The 12,146-nt window shown below is 43.5% G+C and overlaps 1 pseudogene; it reads right to left on the reverse strand.

Moving 5' to 3' along the window:
* Window positions 1-457: 457 nt before the first annotated feature.
* LOC126337396 (5S ribosomal RNA) lies at window positions 458-575 on the reverse strand (annotated as a pseudogene).
* Window positions 576-12,146: the final 11,571 nt, after the last annotated feature.

Raw genomic sequence — 12,146 nt, forward strand, 5'->3', positions numbered from 1 at the left:
CTGTATTTTTTTACTGATCTCTTAATCATTTTAATATTGTTATATTTCACCTAAAGTCAAGTAAGCTCAAAGCTTAAGTGTATTGTAATCCCTATGATAAATTTTGTTTCGTATTACAATCATAGCCTCCCTCCACCGTCCATCTATTAGTATTAGATCTGAGTTCATGTGAATAGGCTTCACTGTGTGCCTTCGTGTTACTATCGAGCTTATTGAAAGCATATTACGTGGATTTACGTAAATTATTCTCTCTGTCCGAACAGGCCCTGGAGGCCCAACGGTACCGACCGGCCGCCGTGTCGTCCTCATACCACAGGAGTCACCGGATGCGGAGATGGAGGGGCATGTGGTCAGCACACCGCTTTCCTGGCCGTATGTCAGTTTACGAGACTGGAGCCGCTACTTCCCAGTCAAGTAGCTCCTCACTTTGCCTCACAAGGGCTGAGTGCACCCCGCTTGCCAACAGCGCTCGGCAGACCGGATGGTCACCCATCCAAGTGCTAGCCCTGCCCGACAGTGCTTAACTTCGGTGATCTGACGGAAACCGGTGTTACCTCCGCGACATGGCCGTTAGCTCTTTTACGTAAATTGGCGAACGAGATTTAACCAGCTCCAAATTGTGCTACAGTAATTTCATATAAAGTATTGCATCAGTGTGAATGTGAAGTGCATGTTTTTTTTTGTATTTATTAGTGTAATTTTCGTATTCCTGCTTCTCTCCGAGCAATAAACCAATTGTGGCGATTGCTAGGTTCGTAAACAGAACAAATTTAAAGATTGTTGCTTGCATTACCAACCTTTGTGGACTCAAATGTTGAGACAAATTGGCACTTAAGTGTTTTCTTGTTTGAGTTTAAAATAAATTTGAATCTTAGATACAGTAAAACCTTTTCCATTGATACTCTCGCTCAGCGAATCTACAGAAAATAATTTTACATGATAATTACCATTCTTGCCACTGTTAGTGAAAGTTTTATGCAAATTATGTAATCAAAGTTAACATCTGATGAAATGAAATCTATGAGATGTTTAAAGGAAAGTGTTACCGGCTCCCATATTCTACGTATTGTTCCATGGTCACTCACACATTCTAGCGTTATCCGTTGCGTTCTTGATTAATTTCTATGACAACTTTGTAGAGAGTTTTCATTGATCTACATATTAAATAAATTACCGGGCCTGTTCAAGAAAATAAAGTCGAATTATCAACTATGGTATATAATGCGCGGTAATTCAGGAGCCCACCTGTCAATGAGCAAATTTCCAGTTCAAAAATGGTTCAAATGGCTCTGAGCACTATGGGACTTAACATCTGAGGTCATCAGTCCCCTAGAACTTAGAACTACTTAAACCTAACTAACCTGAGGACATCGCACATATCCATGCCCGAGGCAGGATTCGAACCTGAGACCGTAGCGGCCGCGCGGTTCCAGACTGAAGCGCCTAGACTCGCTCGGTCACTCCGGCCGGCCAAATTTCCAGTACTTTAGCAAATTTTGTGGCAACTCATATGGTTGTTTTGGGTTATTCCTTTGTATCTCTAAGTAATCAGAAATAAGCAGTAAGTGACTGTGCATTTGTTTTCGCGTACTTCACTGGTCTTAACACGTGATTCTACTGCACCGCGTATCAGCATCATATTCAAAGATTTTTACGGTCGTATGTCTTGAGTAAATTGTTTAGCAGGCCGTATGGCAGTTGCAACTCCTTTATTCTGCTTTGTTTTCAGAGTTGAACAGCGAGCGGCTGTGTGGCTGTGTTTTTCTTATTAACTGCCATTATATAAGTGTGTTGCAGTTGTTTTACTGCAGGATTGTCAGAATGCTAGGGTCTATGTGAGGTTGCATCTTCTGTTTAAACGGCAAGACCGTCTCATGTTAATAGCATAGAATTTTGAGGAACTATGTTGAGTAAGGACAGCCATAGTGCACTAGATATTTTCTGTTTGAAATTGTATTGGCCGACCTTTGTGGCCGAGCGGTTCTAGACGCTGCAGTCTGGAACCGCGCTACTGCTACGGTCGCAGGTTCGAATCCTACGTCGGGCATGGATGTGTGTGATGTCCTTAGGTTAGTTAGGTTTAAGTAGTTCTAAGTGCTAGGGGACTGATGACCTCAGCTGCTAAGTCCCATAGTGCTCAGAGCCATTTGAAGCATTTTTTTCCCTTAAGGTTGTTACGCGCCGTCATACTACTTCGTGTTAGTCTTGGCACCTGCAGAAGTTCCTTAAGCAATTTCTTGTTTCTGAAGTCTCGGCTTGTGTAGCCGTTGCTTTATCTTGGTGAACGGATACTCGACCATAAATTTTGTTACATCGATGCTAGTCAGATAAATGCTTAAAAGGCTGTCTTACTGAAATTCTTGTTACGTGCAAAGGCGCCAGCTTCGTCAGTTATAGAAAGCTATAATTTACTCTTACCGGTTACTACTTCAGCTGACGTAATTGTTATTGAATGTGTGATGGCTATACTTAGACTTTGTTGCTTTGTGTTTCAGATTAAGAATATTTCGGGCTTATGTTAGCCAACCTTGAGCCCCGAAAAGGGACCGTTCTTTTTTATCTATGGTAATTATTGTTGTTTTGGTTGTTATTTGATCCTCGCGTCTAAATTTGCGCAGCCGTTAAATATTGTAGTGCGGCTCCACCATTTAAATTTCTCTGTTTCAAACGACTTACTAAAAAATTTGGTGAAGCTAAATTCCATCTAATTCCAGTGGATACAACTAACTTCTTCGATTTTAAAGATGTTCTTCAAGCATTGCATTCGATAAAGATGCGGGAGATGCAGTGCGATCGAAGTGTCACATACTTATCCATTCAAATAGCTATTAAAATTCATTTTCTGAATCAGAAGAATGGGAAAATGCCAATGTGTTCAAAAGAGGAAAGAGAGTGATGTATGCCATGCCGTGCTTCGTCTGAATGATGTGCTATGTTTATCAGTTGCAAAACAGAAAGACCTGTTGATGTTTCCAATTGTTCCTCGAGAGCACAGAGAGCTCTACAACTAAATCTGCATCAGATGATGCCGAGAATGGAGTTGTGTAAGAAACGTCAGTCGATACTGAGCAATTTTTTAAAATTTAATTTTGTTATTCTCTTGTAAAAAATTTGAAATAAATGAGAAGTTGCTTTTGTTGACCACATTTCTACTAGTTCAACATTGCTGCTGAATTTGTGTACATGTTTCATCACACATGAAACGTATTGCCTTAGTATTTAAGGCACTTGGAACAAAAAAATTTCTTAATTTCATGTAGAATCAGTCTGTATCCGGCTATGGCACTTAGAACGTTCTTACAAATTATTTTTTTCCTAATTTGTCTCGTGTTTTCTTATAATGATGACGTGGGCAGCACAATTCTGTGGTATTAGAGTGTCTTCTCAATTTCATGGATAAAAATGTCTTATGTACAAAAAGAGTTGCACTGTTCTTTGGTTCGCCTGCCAAATATGAGATACAGCAGTTAGTAAGTTTTCGATTTCAACTCTTCAGATGTGTACTCATAGGTATCTAGAACATAACATTTGCATACACATCAGTAGAAATAAACAATTGCTTATATACAATGCATGTCGATATCTAGTAACATGCATGTCAATTATTAAATCTCTATGACGTCAAAATTGCTGTGCACCTACAAAGGATAGAATCCCATTGGTATTTAAAATCCAATTATAAACGTGTCTAAGTGATAATGATAAGATTCAACATCTCTCCCTTCTCACACTACAAGTGCGTGTTATAACTGTCAAACGCTAAACGGAGCAAGAAGCATACAAGATATTCACATCAAGAAACTTTGGTTCTTCCAACGATTACAGTCATAACATTACATAAATATGTATTCTACAAATGATGAAGTTTCAGGAGTGCAGCTGGTTGTCGTTTACTACAACACGCACAGTATTTCAATAAGTTTTTCATCCGAGCACTTGTCAGACGTCTTCATATGTGCCGTCGAAGACTGATATCGACTACCCATGCCGCATAATTTATTAGGACGCTGTATGCGTTTAGCGCATGGGTCATGCTCGTAATTGCAGAACCGAGCACATTACCTGCAGGCATACATCGAAAAACCAGTTATATTAAGAACAGAATACGGATTGAGAATAAAGCGAAGAAAGAGTACAAAAAATCAGATTTGCGATGAATTTAACAACAAAGTTGATGACCACGGAGCAGATGAAATTAAGGAATTCTGCTACCCTGGAAACAAACTAACACACTACCGACGAAGCAAAGACAACATCAACATCGCACTAGCACAGATGAAGATGTCTGCTAGTTTCAAACATCGGGGTAAATTTGAAGAAGAATTTCCTGACAGTGTATGTTTGCAGCATAGTATGGTCGTGCCTCATGGATCAGGGAAAAGTCGGGAAAAAAAATCGCATCATTTGAGATGTGGTGCGATAGAAGAATGTTGAAAATTAGGTCGACCGATGAGATAATGAATGACAAGATTCTTCGCAGAGTTGGTGAAGAAAGGAAGATATAGCAAATACTGACAAGAAGAAGGCACAGGATAACAGGAAATGTCTTAAGACATCATGTAACAACTTTCATTGTAACGAAAGGATCTGCAGAGGTTAAAAATGCAGGAGAAGATAGAGACTGGATACATCCAACAAATAATTGCGGGTGTAGGGTGCAGGTGCTACGGTGCGATTATGAGGTTGACAAAAGAGAAGAACTCTTGGCGGGGCGCATCAAAACAGAAGACTGTTGAATAAAAAGAAATCCCTATTTTAGAGTTTGTTTGCAACATTGAAACTTTTGTTTCACACTCCCATTCGTAGAAAGTTATCCTTATTAATTCTTCCTCCTGTTGATCGCAACCTGATCGTTTCCCATCCAGAGATTCCAATGGGGACTAATTTCACTCTGGAATATTTGCGAATGATGTCGAAATGAGATTGTTTTTGGGCACCACATGCCCTGTGAGCTCACTTTCTGTGTGCTTAATGAGGTGGATTCCATAGTTTCCTGCAGCTTCATGTCGCTGATAATCCTCGGTTCTTTGGGGAGTTTTCCATCCTGGAAGGGTGTATCCCTTTTCCCTTGCTATTTCGTTTGCAGAATGGAAGTGATTTGTAATTTATAGAGCCATTGTTGGATTTTTTTATTCAAAACGTAAGCTGTGGTTCGGATCTAACCTGGTACTTAGGACCGTTAGATTATTAGTCAAAGGCACCGCGACTGCACTACGTTGTTCACTTGGTTATCTTACAGTCTGATTAAAAAAGAAAGAACAGATTTAGGTTGTTTATTACAGACATACTAGGGAAGACAGAAACTCATTGCGCACGTCACTGGATAGATGAACTTTCAAAGTTTTATGTTCGAACAGACAATATACCATATAGTCAACATGAGCACCATGCGTAGCTCGAGAAACATCAAAATGGTAGTCCATTTCATTCCTCATACTAATCAACAGGTCACTGTTTATTGAATCGACAGCTCCATAAAATTCGATTTCCCTGCCCTTGAAGGGTAAGTACCATAGGCGGAACAAACACTCTGTACACCCACAGAAAATCGTAAGTTGTGAGGTCTGGTGAGCTGGGATGTCAAAAGCAATGAACAAGATTTTGTTGTTGTCCACTTCTTCAAAAAAATGGCTTGAGGCAGTTTGGGACTTAAGATCTCAGGTCATCAGTCTCCTAGACTTAGAACTACTTAAACCTAACTAACCTAAGGACAGCACATACATCCATGCCCGAGGCAGGATTCGAACTTGCGACGGTAGCAGCAGCGCGGTTCCGGACTGAAGCGCCTACAACCGCTCTCCACTTCTCGGAATCCAACGGTGTAGGGTGGTGTTGTTGAGATAATGCTGCATCTGAGACGACGTCATGCACAAGTGAAATCAATGGAATTTGCGAAAAGTTGACGAAACGACCTCTGTTGGAACATATTCAGCTATGACATTACTGTCAGTTTCCTCCGCAAAAAAGTAAGGTCCATAACATTTGTGAACAGAAACGATGCAATACACACATTCAGTTTCGGTGAGTCTCTTTCATGTTGAAGGAGGACGCCAAGATTTTGTGACCTCCAAATTCTTACGTTATGGCAGCTGGCCTTACCCGATAGATTAATCGCTGATTCCTCCGTATATTTTTTATTTATTTTAATCGTATGGTGAGGGCTTCCAGTAGGGCAGACCGTTCGCCGGGTGCCGGTCTTTCATTTGACGCCACTTCGGCGACCTGCAGCCGATGAGAATGATAGGATAATGATAAGGACAGCACAACACCCAGTCCCTGGGCGGAGAAAAATTCCCCAACCCAGCCTGGAGTCGAACCCGGGCCCAGGGGATTGATAGTCCGTCACGCTGACCATTCAGCTACCGGTGGCTGACGTCCGTATAGATGAGTCGCACGGATAATGTGTCCTAGGAAATGAAACGCAGAACAATTACCTCCTGTTACGGTCGCCGGGACGCATTTGCTGCAGCAGCATTGTAAGGCTTCAAATGCAGGCATAGTTTCAGGACAGGTCACAGCGCCGTTTGAGGAAGCTAAAATTCCTGGCCTGCCCGTCTTGTGGACTACCGAGGGCTCCGTGTAAACACATTTCGGATACGCTCAACATTTTCGTCAGACGCGCGTGGCCGACTAATGCTCTCCCATTTTCATGTGCAATCGATATCTAAGAATTTTGTACGTCACTCATAAATCTGCTTGTGCAGAGGCGTCCGCTTACTGAATCGACGGCGTAATACACGTTGCTCTTGAACAATGAAATGACTTCGAGCATACTGCAACACACACAAAGATTTCTCTTGTGTTGTAGTCGCCATGTTGCTACAAACAAACAACAGCGTAGCTGCGTCAAAATTTTGAATCGGCTTCTGTTCATTGATACGCGCAATGTGTTTCTATCTTTTATACACTACTGGTCATTAAATTACTATACCAAGAAGAAATGCAAATGATAAACGGGTATTCATTGGACAAATATATTATACTAGAACTGACATGTGATTACATTTTCACCCATTATGGGTGCATAGATAGTGAGAAAGCAGTACCCAGAACAACCACCTATAGCCTGGGCATTGAGTTAAACAGAGATTGGATGGCGTGTACAGGTACAGCCGCCCATGCAGCTTCAACACGATACCACAGTTCATCATGAGTAGTCACTGGCGTATCGTGACGAGCCAGTTGCTCGGCCACCATTGACCAGACGTTTTCAATTACTGAGAGATTTGGAGAATGTGCTGGCCAGGACAGCTGTCGAGCATATTCTGTATCCAGAAAGGCCCGTACAGGACCTGCTACATGCGGTCGTGCATTATCCTGCTGAAATGAAGGGATTCGCAGGGATCGAATGAAGAGTAGAGCCACGGGTCGTAACACATCTGAAATGTAAGGCCTACTGTTCAAAGTGCCGTCAATGCGAACAAGAGGTAACCGAGATGTGTAACCAATGGCACCCCATACCATCACGCCAGGTCATACGCCAGTATGGCGATGACGAATACACGCTTCCATTGTGCGTTCACCACGATGTCGCCAAACACGGATGCGACCATCATGACGCTGTAAACAGAATCTGGATTCATCCGAAAAAATCACGTTTTGCCATTCGTGCACTGAGGTTCGTCGTTGAGCACACCATCGCAGGCGCTCCTGTCTGTGATGCAGCGTCAAGAGTAACCGCAGCCATCGTCTTCGAACTGATAGTCCATGCTGCTGCAAACGTTGTCGAACTGTTCGTGCAGATGGTTGTTGTCTTGCCAACGTCCCCCAGGGATCGAGACGTGGATGCACAAACCGTTACAGCCATGCGGATAAGATGCCTGTCATCTCGACTGCTAGTGGTACGAGGCCGTTGGGATCCAGCACGGCGTTCCGTATTACCCTCCTGAACCCACCGATCACATATTCTGCTAACAGTCATTGGATCTCGATCAACGCACCAACGCGAGCAGCAGTGTCGCGATACGATAAATCGCAATCGCGATAGGCTACAATCCGACCTTTATCAAAGTCAGAAACGTGATGGGACGCATTTCTCCTCCTTACACGAGGCATAACAACTTTTCACCAGGCAACGCCGGTCAACTGCTGTTTGTGTATGAAAAATCGGTTGGAAACTTTCCTCATGTCAGCATGTTGTAGGTGTCGCTACCGGCGCCAACTTTGGGTGGATGATCTGAAAAGCTAACCATTTGTATATCACAGCATCTTCTGCCTGTCGGTTAAATTTCGGGTCTGTAGCACGTCATCTTCGTGGTGTAGCATTTTTAATGGCCAGTAGTGTAATTTGTTTGTATTAACCTGTTCTTTCTTTTTGAATCACCGTGTATTTAATTTGCCGTGGTATGGTGGATTTTCTACTTGCTTGAAAGTGCGGAACCAGGATAACTGAAACTATTACGCTGACGCAAGAGGGAAGTGAATGGCCACTTTTATTTGCGCGATCTCATCCAGCAAATGGCTGCATGAAATTCAGCTGCACTGTACTGAGCTGCATTGATACGACTCTTGAATTTATGTTCAGAGGGAAAGGTTATAACTGACTTACGGTTTAAAAAAAATAAAAAATAAAATAAAAAAAGGGGGAGAGAGAGAGAGAGAGAGAGAGAGAGAGAGAGAGAGAGAAGTGCACCGCGAACGAATTGTCCGAAATCCGACGAATGGGATGAAAATCGTTGGATTTGATGTACAAATGCAGACAAACAAACGATTGTTGATTCAGGAAGGTTAGGTCATTTAGTAAAGGGAAAGAGCTTCACAGATTGAGCTAGTCAGTAATGCATTGGTCCACCTCTGGTCCTTGTGCAAGCATTTATTTAGTTTGGCATTAATTGAGAGAGTCATTGGATGTCCTCCTGAGGTATATCGTGCCAAATTCTGTCCTATTGGCGCATTAGTTCATCAAAATCCCGAGATGGTTGGAGGACACTGCCCATAATTCTCAAAACTTGGTTTGGAAAGCAGCAGAAACTCTACATCTACATCTACATTTATACTCCGTAACCCACCCAACGGTGTGTTCGGATGACTCTTTATGTGCCACTGTCATTACCTCCCTTTTCTGTTCCAGTCGCGTTTGGTTCGTGGGAAGAACGGCTGTCTGAAAGCCTCCGTGCGCGCTCGAATCTCTCTAATTTTACATTCGTGATCTCCTCGGGAGGTATAAGTAGGTCGAAGCAAAATATTCGATACCTCATCCAGAAACGCACCCTCTCGAAACCTGGCGAGCAAGTTACACCGCGATGCAGAGCGCCTCTCTTGCAGAGTCTGCCACTTGAGTTTGCTAAACATCTCCGTAACGCTATCATGCTTACCAAATAACTCTGTGACGAAACGCGGCGCTCTTCTTTGGATCTTCTCTATCTCGTCCGTCAACCCGATCTGGTACGGATCCCACACTGACGAGCAATACTCAAGTATAGGTCGAACGAGTGTTTTGTAAGCCACCTCCTTTGTTGATGGACTACATTTTCTAAGGACTCTCCCAATGAATCTGAACCTGGTTCCCGCATTACCAACAATTAATTTTATATGATCATTCCACTTCAAATAGTTCCGCACGCATACTCCCAGATATTTTAAAGACGTAATTGCTACCAGTGTTTGTTCCGCTATCATATGATCATACAATAAAGGATCCTTCTTTCTATGTATTCGCAATACATTACATTTGTCTGTGTTAAGGGTCAGTTGCCACTCCCTGCACAAAGGGCCTATCAGCTGCAGATCTACGTGCATTTCGCAACAATTTTCTAATGCTGCAACTTCTCTGTATACTACAGCATCATCCGCGAAAAGCCGCATGGAACTTCCGACACTATCTACTAGGTCATTTATATATATTGTGAAAAGCAATGGTCCCATAACATTTCCCTGTGGCACGCCAGAGGTTACTATAACGTCTGTAGACGTCTCTCCATTGATAACAACATGTTGTGTTCTGTTTGCTAAAAACTCTTCAATCCAGCCACACAGCTGGTCTGATATTCCGTAGTCTCTTACTTTGTTTATCAGGCGACAGTGCGGAACTGTATCGAACCGTGTGTGAAGGAGCTTTATCCTGCCGTTGAAGGTTTGCCGCTATGGGCAACAAAACGCACCGTAGAAAGTCGTCGATGTCCCTCTGTGCTGTAAGGGTGCCCCGGATGACGACCAAATGGCTCCTGCGATGACACGACATGGCACCGCACAGTATCACTTCTGGTTGTCGGGCCTCATGGAGACATTCAGATTGGCATCCCATCACTGTCCAGGGAGTCTTCAGACACGTCTTCGCTGGTCATCGAGGCTCAGTTCGAAGCACGGCCCATGACTGAAGAGACTCCTATTCCAGTCAATGAGATCCCACGCCAGAGAAGCGTACGGATTGCGGTGGGATGCCAACCTGACCGCCGCCCGCCATACAACCAGCCAGTCAGGAGTGATGGCCTGGGATGCCACGACTTTTCATATCAGGACCCCTCTGGTTGTCAGGTGCCGCACCATTACGGTAGAGAGGTGCGTCCACGATATTCTGCGCCCCGCTTTGTTGTCTTCATGGCAAGCCTTCCTGGGCTTACATCTGAGCAAGGCAATACCCACCTGCACAGGGCAAGAGTTTCTACTGCCTGTCTTCGTGCTTGCCAAACCCTTCCTTGACCAGTAAGGTCCACCGAATCTGTTCCCAATTGAGAACGTTTGGAGCTTGTGGATAGGAAACTCCAATCAGCTAGGGATTGTGAGGATGTAAAGTGACAGTTGCACAGAATTTGACACGATTTACCTCAGGAGGACATCCGCTAACTCTGACAATCTGTGCCAATGCGAATAACTGTTCACATAAGGGCTAGAGGTGGACAAACGCGTTACTGACTTGCTCAATTTGTAAAGCTCGCTCTGTTGATTAAATCATCCAATTTTACTGCAATTGTAATAATTTGTGGGTACATGTACATCGCCTCCGTCGATTTCCGCCCCATTCAGATAATTCTTTCTTGGTCCGTCATTTATTTCTGTCTTAAATTGTATCTGCTTAATCAGATTACTATGCATTTGTCTTAGCCATAATGATAGCTCTACTTTTGTAGCCGCATGGCAACCGTTAAACACTACAAAGCATTCCTCCTTTCAGTTCAGCCATGCTAAGATACTGGACCAATTTTAAGTCAACTCGATTATAGGGACACACAGCACAGTGTTAGCTTTGGAACGCTGCAGATGATGTACTACAGCCTCCAGTTCACGTGACCCTGCACTGCTGATGTAAGTCATGACTGCGAAGTGGTATATATGGAATCAGCGCAGTAAGAAGTGTTGACGTGGGGACGTGATAGAATGGCAGAGAGGAGCTACCATGTTTGGAGGCGCTCGTTGTGAATGAAGCCGCCTAGTTTGTGTGTCAGTGTAAACTGTCCAACGTATCTATCACTCAGAGCCACGTAACACGGTGCAAGAACAGTGCTCGTGGAAAAGGATCCTTTGCGACCTTGTCAGTGACACACGGTTTGAAGTCCGACATGACTTTCTGCTGTCATTCAATGAAGGTGCACCTTAACCAGTTTTGCAGCGTACATTGCATAGGGGACTAGGGGAAATGGACCATCCCTAGCTGACTACCCCGCAAAAGGCTGTTGCTATCATCTGTATGTAAAGATATACTTCTTCAGTGGCTCACATAACACAGAAACTGGCCGTATCTGAATGGAAGCGCTTACAGTGCACCAACAGCCCAATGAACCGCCTAATTCGCAGTATGTGGTGCGTGAAGTTCAGGCACAGGATCGGTCTGTGATTTTTTTCCCAGTAACACGCCTTAGGCCTACTCATTCGGATTAACGTGGACACGTATCAGGATGTTCATTTCTACATTCTCGGTGACCAAGTGTTTCCCCTTCTTCTACATCTTCATGATGAATCTTCCAGCATGGCGACAGGCGATGTCCATAGGGCTGTACACATACATTGCTGGTTTGACCAACAGAAAAGGTATCGTGCATCGACTGTCTCGCTAATACACCCGCAGAAAACATCTGTGACTGTTTGGAAGAGGGAGTGAAGTGTAACAATCAGCATCTCCGAAATTTGGGTTGCTATATGGAATCTGATGATGAATGAGTGACTTCTTCCGGCTACAAGACAAACATGTGGAATTTCTTCTTCGACAAACT

This window comes from Schistocerca gregaria, chromosome 2, assembly GCF_023897955.1.
Source record: "Schistocerca gregaria isolate iqSchGreg1 chromosome 2, iqSchGreg1.2, whole genome shotgun sequence".
NCBI classification, from domain to species: Eukaryota; Metazoa; Arthropoda; class Insecta; order Orthoptera; family Acrididae; genus Schistocerca; species Schistocerca gregaria.